At 49.7% G+C, this 9,637-nt stretch overlaps 1 non-coding gene and 2 pseudogenes across 1 annotated transcript; all 3 read left to right on the top strand.

The window, feature by feature from the left end:
• Positions 1-1,967: 1,967 nt before the first annotated feature.
• Positions 1,968-3,791, top strand: LOC136681721 (18S ribosomal RNA; annotated as a pseudogene).
• Positions 3,792-8,755: 4,964 nt separating this feature from the next.
• Positions 8,756-8,909, top strand: LOC136681719 (5.8S ribosomal RNA). The gene has a single exon (XR_010798100.1). It is a non-coding gene; the product is annotated as a 5.8S ribosomal RNA (ribosomal RNA).
• Positions 8,910-9,368: 459 nt separating this feature from the next.
• Positions 9,369-9,637, top strand: part of LOC136681718 (28S ribosomal RNA) — an 8,428-nt pseudogene continuing 8,159 nt past the window's right edge.

Below are 9,637 nucleotides of genomic sequence, written 5' to 3'. Positions count from 1 at the left end.
AGTGGCGGTTTGGTGTCCCATGTCATCTGCTGGTGTGGGTCCACTTTATTTTCTGAGGTCCAAGGTCAACGCAGCCGCCTACCAGGGAGATTTAGATTACTTTATGCTTCCTTATGCTTCCAAGCGAGGTGGGTTAGTGCAGTGTGTAGTGCTGTTGAGATAGCGTCCTCGGTGGATCTGTTGCAACGATAAGCAAACTGGTGTGGGTCCAGCGTAGCAGGCAGGCAGGATTTCAAGTGAGAAAGAACTAGTCTTTTAAAGCACTTGGAAATTATTGAGGTGGGTTATGCAGTGTGTAGTTCTGTTGAGAGCGAAGACACCCGCAAGTTCCACAGCACAAGCACTCAGCACACGGCCAGGTACACCATCAGGGCCAGCTGCCTTCCGTGCATTCACTCTACTCAGCATGCGACTGACGTCCGAAGTGGAAAGTACAAGTGGGTTGTCATCGGTGGAGGATCGTTTATTGAAGATATCATTATCATCTGGTCGAAACGAGCGTAAAAGTTGTTCAGCTTATCAGGGAGTGAAGCACTGTTGGTAAATGGAACAAAGCTAGTTGGTTTATAGTCAGTCAGGGCGTGTATTCCCTGCCACATACGCCGAGGGTCAGAGGAGGTAAAGTGCTCCTCAATCCGGCGTTTGTAGCAGTGCTTGGCTATAGCTATTAGTCTCTTCATATTGCCAGGAACTCCAGTGGGCGGTACAAAGGACGCTCGTACCCTGAGCGCTTCTATGCTGAGGGATGCCATGGTAAGAAATCTCAGACCACCAGTCTTGTTTTTTGCCCTTCTTTTGTACGCATTAGGTTTTTCCATTTATGTGCATCTGCTTTTGTTTTTTTTGTGAATCAGGACCGGCGTTTGTAGCAGTGCTTGGCTATAGCTATTCCTCTCCTCAGGTTAGCTCTGACCAAGCTGTATGCTTCCCTGCATCCTGATCTGAAGGCAGCATCTCTGGCTTTGAGCAGAGTGCGAACCTCTCTGTTCATCCAGGGCTTCTGATTAGGGAATGTTAATTATTATGGCAAACTTAAAATTAATGATTAAGTATCACCAGGAAGAAAGATCGACGCTCAAAGAATTCTTTGAGGAGAAGAGAGGAATAAGACAGACAGTCAAAGATTCTCTCTTATCTCTTGAATTTATTGAACAAATCCAAGCCATATATAGGACCCCAGTCACGTACACCATTATTAGATCATGTCTCGTTCCATCAACCCAAACATTCCCTTATTGGTGCCTCGTCATCTCCCTTTTATCTCCGTCCTCTTCGTATTGCCAGGAACTCCAGTGGGCGGTACAAGGACACTTGTACAAGCGCCTCTATGCTAAGGAATGTCATGTTAAGAAATCTTGGACCCTCGTCAACGTCAGAGAGGATCCCAGGCATGTCGCACCCCTTCTGCATAGGAGGTTATTTCGGGCGGGCCGAGCACAACGTGGGCATGGGCGTTTCCAGTGCGGGGCCGTCAGGATTTCAGAGGGCAGTACGAAATGAAGGTGTCTGAACGATGACAACCGACGTGGAGATGCTGCTCTACCGGAAAACCAGACCCGCCTTGGGTAGGCACCTGCCAGGCTTCATAAAAAGAAGCAGAGGGATCCTACCCCATGCTGCGGGTCAGCTTCCAGGGATGGGTTTTGTTTACCCTTCCCGTACCTATCTTTGGGAGACTTAGGCGGCCAGTCCCCTACGCTGAGACAGTCCGAAAACGGCGGCCGCAGGCACAGCGATGTCCGGGGCTCTGCATCTGAACTCGTGGCCCCACTCCTGTTTGCCAGCGTGCCCCACAAATCGACATTTCCTGGTTCTCCTCTGTCGGGACAGCAGATCCGAAAGGAGTGCTGCTCCGAACAAACGCACCGAGAGCGGCCGCGCCCGACCCGGGGCCCCGAAAAGGGTCTCGGTAGGGCCGACCCACGTGGCGGGGAGTGACGTTTCACCCCCTTTTCCCACGGTGCAGCTACCTGGTTGATCCTGCCAGTAACATATGCTTGTCTCAAAGATTAAGCCATGCAGGTCTAAGTGCACACGGTCGGTACAGTGAAACTGCGAATGGCTCATTAAATCAGTTATGGTTCCTTTGATCGCTCCACACGTTACTCGGATAACTGTGGTAATTCCAGAGCTAATACATGCAAACGAGCGCTGACCTCTCGGGGGATGCGTGCATTTATCAGACCCAAAACCCATCCGGGGGGCTCGGGCCCCCCGGCCGCTTTGGTGACTCTAGATAACCTCGGGCCGATCGCGCGCCCTCTGCGGCGGCGACGTCTCATTCGAATGTCTGCCCTATCAACTTTCGATGGTACTATAGGCGCCTACCATGGTGACCACGGGTAACGGGGAATCAGGGTTCGATTCCGGAGAGGGAGCCTGAGAAACGGCTACCACATCCAAGGAAGGCAGCAGGCGCGCAAATTACCCATTCCCGACACGGGGAGGTAGTGACGAAAAATAACGATACAGGTCTCTTTCGAGGCCCTGTAATCGGAATGAGCGTATCCTAAACCCATGGGTGAGGACCCATTGGAGGGCAAGTCTGGTGCCAGCAGCCGCGGTAATTCCAGCTCCAATAGCGTATATTAAAGTTGCTGCAGTTAAAAAGCTCGTAGTTGGATCTCGGGAGTGGGCTGGCGGTCCGCCGCGAGGCGAGCCACCGCCTGTCCCAGACCCTGCCTCCCGGTGCCCCCCGGATGCCCTTGGCTGGGTGTCCGGTCGGGGTCCGGAGCGTTTACTTTGAAAAAATTAGAGTGTTCAAAGCGGGCCACCTTCTCGCCTGAATACCTGAGCTAGGAATAATGGAATAGGACTCCGGTTCTATTTTGTGGGTTTCCGGAACCAGGGCCATGATTAAGAGGGACGGCCGGGGGCATTCGTATTGCGCCGCTAGAGGTGAAATTCTTGGACCGGCGCAAGACGGACGAAAGCGAAAGCATTTGCCAAGAATGTTTTCATTAATCAAGAACGAAAGTCGGAGGTTCGAAGACGATCAGATACCGTCGTAGTTCCGACCGTAAACTATGCCGACCCGCGATCCGGCGGCGTTATTCCCATGACCCGCCGGGCAGCGTGCGGGAAACCACGAGTCTTTGGGTTCCGGGGGGAGTATGGTTGCAAAGCTGAAACTTAAAGGAATTGACGGAAGGGCACCACCAGGAGTGGAGCCTGCGGCTTAATTTGACTCAACACGGGAAACCTCACCCGGCCCGGACACGGAAAGGATTGACAGATTGATAGCTCTTTCTCGATTCTGTGGGTGGTGGTGCATGGCCGTTCTTAGTTGGTGGAGCGATTTGTCTGGTTAATTCCGATAACGAACGAGACTCCGACATGCTAAATAGTTACGCGGCCCTCCGCGGTCGGCGTCCAACTTCTTAGAGGGACAAGTGGCGTTCAGCCACGCGAGATGGAGCAATAACAGGTCTGTGATGCCCTTAGATGTCCGGGGCTGCACGCGCGCCACAATGGTTGGATCAGCGTGTGCCTACCCTACGCCGAGAGGCGCGGGTAATCCGCTGAACCCCACTCGTGATTGGGACTGGGGATTGCAATTATTTCCCATGAACGAGGAATTCCCAGTAAGCGCGGGTCATAAGCTCGCGTTGATTAAGTCCCTGCCCTTTGTACACACCGCCCGTCGCTACTACCGATCGGATGGTTTAGTGAGGTCCTCGGATCGGCCCCGCCGGGGCTCCTCGCGGGCCTTGGCGGAGCGCCGAGAAGTCGATCAAACTTGACTATCTAGAGGTAGTACCTGTACATGGTTCCTGGACAAAAGCCCATTCAAATAAATTGCCAACGGACGCATAATTGGCGGGTGGGATCGTATTACGATATGGGATCCCACCGGCCACTTAGGTAAATTGCCGGTTGGACGTTGGGTACTACCCTCTACAAAATTACTATCACGGGCAATACACGGTTCAAGGGATTCACTAGGGGCGCTAACGAGCTATGGAAAAACTCATGGGGATGACAGAGTGTTGCTTTTTGTTGCAAGGGACCTTGTAAAGGATTGGTACGCGTCCACCGGAGAGAAAATCCCACTTCCAATTTATTACATGCGACCACATAAATTGGACGTGGGACACGTGTGGATTTTGCTACTTTCATCTAAAAATGAATATATTAGGTATAATATGTTAAAAATTGAGAATGTGCAATGTCCATCCAATGACATCAGAGAGGCCCAAAGAACATACGCGCGGGCTAGATATATATAAAAAACATAAACTGATTTGAACGTGAAAAAAGCTCTTTAAGGTCAAATTTAGGCTTCAGTAGGCCTCAGTAGGCCTCGGTCTCCATTGAAAAGTGTGGGGGAGAAAGACATGTTTTTTTGGGGGTATTTTTATAGAAAAAAACAAGTTAGACTTACGAAACTTCACAGGCTGTCTCGTGGGCTGTCCACGATGAACATATTAAGATTTGGGGTCATTCGGACCATTTTAAGGGGTGTCCAAAACCCATGTATGACCTTTGAATGGGAATAAATTGGAAGTGGGATGTCCAGAAAATGGGTTTGTGGGGGTCTTCGGACTTGGGGGCTTCGACTGGCGACTCATCTGAGAGGCTCGACCAACATACGTGAGGGCCAGATCACTGTGACCTTGCCCAGTATATATAAAAACCATAAATAGATTTGAACGTGAAAGAGGCTCTGTAAGGTCAAATTTAGGCCTCAGTAGGCCTCAGTAGGCCTCGGTCTCCATTGAAAAGTGTGGGGGAGAAAGACATGTTTTTTTGGGGGTATTTTTATAGAAAAAAACAAGTTAGGCTTACGAAACTTCACAGGCTGTCTCGTGGGCTGTCCACGATGAACATATTAAGATTTGGGGTCATTCGGACCATTTTAAGGGGTGTCCAAAACCCATGTATGACCTTTGAATGGGAATAAATTGGAAGTGGGATGTCCAGAAAATGGGTTTGTGGGGGTCTTCGGACTTGGGGGCTTCGACTGGCGACTCATCTGAGAGGCTCGACCAACATACGTGAGGGCCAGATCACTGTGACCTTGCCCAGTATATATAAAAACCATAAATAGATTTGAACGTGAAAGAGGCTCTGTAAGGTCAAATTTAGGCCTCAGTAGGCCTCAGTAGGCCTCGGTCTCCATTGAAAAGTGTGGGGGAGAAAGACATGTTTTTTTGGGGGTATTTTTATAGAAAAAAACAAGTTAGGCTTACGAAACTTCACAGGCTGTCTCGTGGGCTGTCCACGATGAACATATTAAGATTTGGGGTCATTCGGACCAATTTAAGAGGTGTCCAAAACCCATGTATGACCTTTGAATGGGAATAAATTGGAAGTGGGATGTCCAGAAAATGGGTTTGTGGGGGTCTTCGGACTTGGGGGCTTCGACTGGCGACTCATCTGAGAGGCTCGACCAACATACGTGAGGGCCAGATCACTGTGACCTTGCCCAGTATATATAAAAACCATAAATAGATTTGAACGTGAAAGAGGCTCTGTAAGGTCAAATTTAGGCCTCAGTAGGCCTCAGTAGGCCTCGGTCTCCATTGAAAAGTGTGGGGGAGAAAGACATGTTTTTTGGGGTATTTTTATAGAAAAAAACAAGTTAGGCTTACGAAACTTCACAGGCTGCCTCGTGGAGTGTCCACGATGAACATATTAAGATTTGGGGTCATTCGGACCATTTTAAGGGGTGTCCAAAACCCATGTATGACCTTTGAAAGGGAATAAATTGGAAGTGGGATCCCACTTCCAATATATTATACTGGAAGTGGGATCCCACTTCCAATTTATTAAACTGGAAGTGGGACCCAGTCGTTTTGCCCACTGGGAGACCTGGATCCCACTTCCAATTTATTCCATTCAAGTCAAATACATGTTTCGTGGGATCCCACTTCCAATGTATTGTAACCAAGTCAAATAAATTGGAAGTGGGATCCCACTTCCAATATATTCCAATATAGTGAAATACATTGGAAGTGGGATCCAATTGTCACTTTGTGAAGCAATCCGGGGTCAGTTTTGCCAAATTGGGCCCAATATTTAATAAAATAGAGTTCCAATGTATTACATTCAAGTCAAAATACATTGGAAGTGGGATCCCACTTCCAATGTATTCCAGCCAAATCAAATACATGTTTTGTGGGATCCCACTTCCAATGTATTGTAACCAAGTCAAATAAATTGGAAGTGGGATCCCACTTCCAATATATCCCAATACAGTAGAATAAATTGGAAGTGGGATCCAATTGTCACTTTGTGAAGCAATCCGGGGTCAATTTTGACAAATTGGGCCCAATATGTAATAAACTGTGGTCATTATTGACAAATTGGGACCAATTGGGACCAATTTGTGAAATAAATTGGAAGTGGGAGCCAGTTGTGACTTTGTGAAGCAATCCGGGGTCAATTTTGACAAATTGGGACCAAAATTTCATAAACTGTGGTCATTTTTGACAAATTGGGACCAATTTGGACCAATTTGGACCAAATCCCACTTCCAATTTATTTCATTCAAGTCAAAATAAATTGGAAGTGGGACCCCAGAATTTTGCCCACTGGGAGACCTGGATCCCACTTCCAATTTATTTCATTCAAGTCAAAATAAATTGGAAGTGGGATCCCACTTCCAATTTATTTCAGCCAAGCCTTATACATGCTTCGTGGGATCCCACTTCCAATGTATTGTAACCAAGTCAAATAAATTGGAAGTGGGATCCCACTTCCAATGTATTGTAACCAAGTCAAATAAATTGGAAGTGGGAGCCAATTTTTGACTTTGTGAAGCAATCCGGGGTCAATTTTGACACATTGGGACCAAAATTTGATAAACTGTGGTCATTTTTGACAAATTGGGACCAATTTGGACCAATTTGGACCAATTTTGACCAATTTTGACCAATTTGGACCAAATCCCACTTCCAATTTATTTCATTCAAGTCAAAATAAATTGGAAGTGGGACCCCAGAATTTTGCCCACTGGGAGACCTGGATCCCACTTCCAATTTATTTCATTCAAGTCAAAATAAATTGGAAGTGGGATCCCACTTCCAATTTATTTCAGCCAAGCCTTATACATGCTTCGTGGGATCCCAGTTCCAATGTATTGTAACCAAGTCAAATAAATTGGAAGTGGGATCCCACTTCCAATGTATTGTAACCAAGTCAAATAAATTGGTAGTGGGAGCCAATTTTTGACTTTGTGAAGCAATCCGGGGTCAATTTTGACACATTGGGACCAAAATTTGATAAACTGTGGTCATTTTTGACAAATTGGGACCAATTTGGACCAATTTGGACCAAATCCCACTTCCAATTTATTTCATTCAAGTCAAAATAAATTGGAAGTGGGACCCCAGAATTTTGCCCACTGGGAGACCTGGATCCCACTTCCAATTTATTTCATTCAAGTCAGAATAAATTGGAAGTGGGATCCCACGAAGCATGTATAAGGCTTGGCTGGGATAGATTGGAAGTGGGATCCCACTTCCAATTTATTCCAGCCAAGCCTTATACATGCTTCGTGGGATCCCACTTCCAATGTATTCCATTCAAGTCAAATAAATTGGAAGTGGGATCCCACTTCCAATGTATTGTAACCAAGTCAAATAAACTGGAAGTGGGAGCCAATTTTTGACTTTGTGAAGCCATCCGGGGTCAATTTTGACCAATTGGGACCAATATTTGATAAACTGTGGTCATTTGTGACAAATTGGGACCAATTTGGACCAATTTGGACCAATTTGGACCAATTTGGACCAAATCCCACTTCCAATGTATTTCATTCAAGTCAAAATAAATTGGAAGTGGGATGATCCCACTTCCAATTTATTTGACTAGTTAAGAATAAATTGGAAGTGGGATCCCACGAAGCGTGTATAAGGCTTGGCTGGGATAGATTGGAAGTGGGATCCCACTTCCAATTTATTCCAGCCAAGCCTTATACACGCTTCGTGGGATCCCACGTCCAATTTATTCTGACCGTGTCAAATAAATTGGAAGTGGGATCATCCCACTTCCAATTTATTTGACGGCCATTAAAATAAATTGGAAGTGGGATCCCACTTCCGATTTATTCGAATGGCGGTCAAATAAATTGGAAGTGGGATGTTTGCCTCCATCTGGTGGCCGAAAGCCGAACCGCAGGGAAAAGGTCAAAACTTTCGTGATTTTTATCTCGGGCCAGGGAGGGGCTAGGAACGTGCTTTAAAGTTCCGCGGGGCCACGGGCCCCCCCAGAGTGGCCCCAGGCGGGCGTGGGGCCCCTGAAAAATCCAGGCGCGCCGGGGCGCAGTGTCCGCCAAACGGCGTCTAGTAAGCTGCTCGTGGGACGTTCGGGTACTAACTAGAGGAAGTAAAAGTCGTAACAAGGTTTCCGTAGGTGAACCTGCGGAAGGATCATTAACGGGTAGCGCAGCGGTGCGCGCCTCCCACCTCAGCCAGGCCGAACGCGAGGCGGCGAAAGGGTTCGCCCGCGGACCCCCGACCCGTCTCGCCGAGGTCTTAGGTGGCCGTGCCCCTCCTAGGGGCGCGCCTCCTGTCTTTTTGGTCTCCCAACTCACATGACCGCATGGGCGACGGTGCTGGCCACCTAGCGCACGCGGTACGGGTGCGGGTACCTGCTGCTTGCTGCGTTACGCGCGCTTCCTTAAACGGGACAGGGCGGGCGCAGGGGCTAGGTTCAAAGACCTCGGCGTTCGCGCTGGGGCGCCCGCGCTTTGTTGTTTTAACCTTACTACTCTGTGTTTAAAGGCTTCCTTCATGAAAAGTAAAAATACAACTCTTAGCGGTGGATCACTCGGCTCGTGCGTCGATGAAGAACGCAGCCAGCTGCGAGAACTAATGTGAATTGCAGGACACATTGATCATCGACACTTCGAACGCACATTGCGGCCCCGGGTCACTCCCGGGGCTACGCCTGTCTGAGGGTCGCTATTCCGATCTATCGGTCTCACGACCGCGGCTGGAGGCTCGCAGGCGTCACCCGCACGCCTTCGTCCTCCTAAGCTCAGACCGTCTCCGTCTACGGCCTTGGGTTTCGTGGGGTCGCCTGGACGGCCCCCTCCTGTTTTGCCGTTTCTCTCCTTTTCCAATCCGACCGCGTTACGCGATGGGGCGGGCGCGGAGGTGCGGGAAGGGGCGCGTTGGCCCCGCCTCGGTGAGGCGAAGGAAGCGCGCGGCTGCCGGTGGGTAAATCCGCTCTGGCTGCCCGTGCGTCTTCCCTGAGCCGAGCCGTGGGCGTAGGGGGCCGGCTGCGGCCTAGCGAGAGGAAGGGGCGAGCGGAGGGGTGCGTCCGCCCTGCGCGCCCGCCGTCTCCCTCGGCACGGGCGGAAGACAGACACGTCGCTTGCCAGCCCGGGCTCCGGCCCGGCGGCGACAGCCCTTCGAGCGCGACCTCAGATCAGACGAGACAACCCGCTGAATTTAAGCATATTACTAAGCGGAGGAAAAGAAACTAACAAGGATTCCCCTAGTAGCGGCGAGCGAAGAGGGAAGAGCCCAGCGCCGAATCCCCCGTCCTCGACGGACGCGGGGAAATGTGGCGTACAGAAGTCCGTTTCTCTCGGCGTGGGCCGGGGGCCTGAGTCCTTCTGATGGAGGCTCAGCCCGTGGACGGTGTGAGGCCGGTAACGGCCCTCGCCCCGCTGGGGTGCGGTCTT

This window comes from Hoplias malabaricus, unplaced genomic scaffold (genome assembly GCF_029633855.1).
Source record: "Hoplias malabaricus isolate fHopMal1 unplaced genomic scaffold, fHopMal1.hap1 scaffold_179, whole genome shotgun sequence".
Taxonomy (NCBI): domain Eukaryota; kingdom Metazoa; phylum Chordata; class Actinopteri; order Characiformes; family Erythrinidae; genus Hoplias; species Hoplias malabaricus.
The sequence above is the reverse complement of the archived record's forward strand: the minus strand, read 5'-3'. Positions and strand labels throughout refer to the sequence as shown.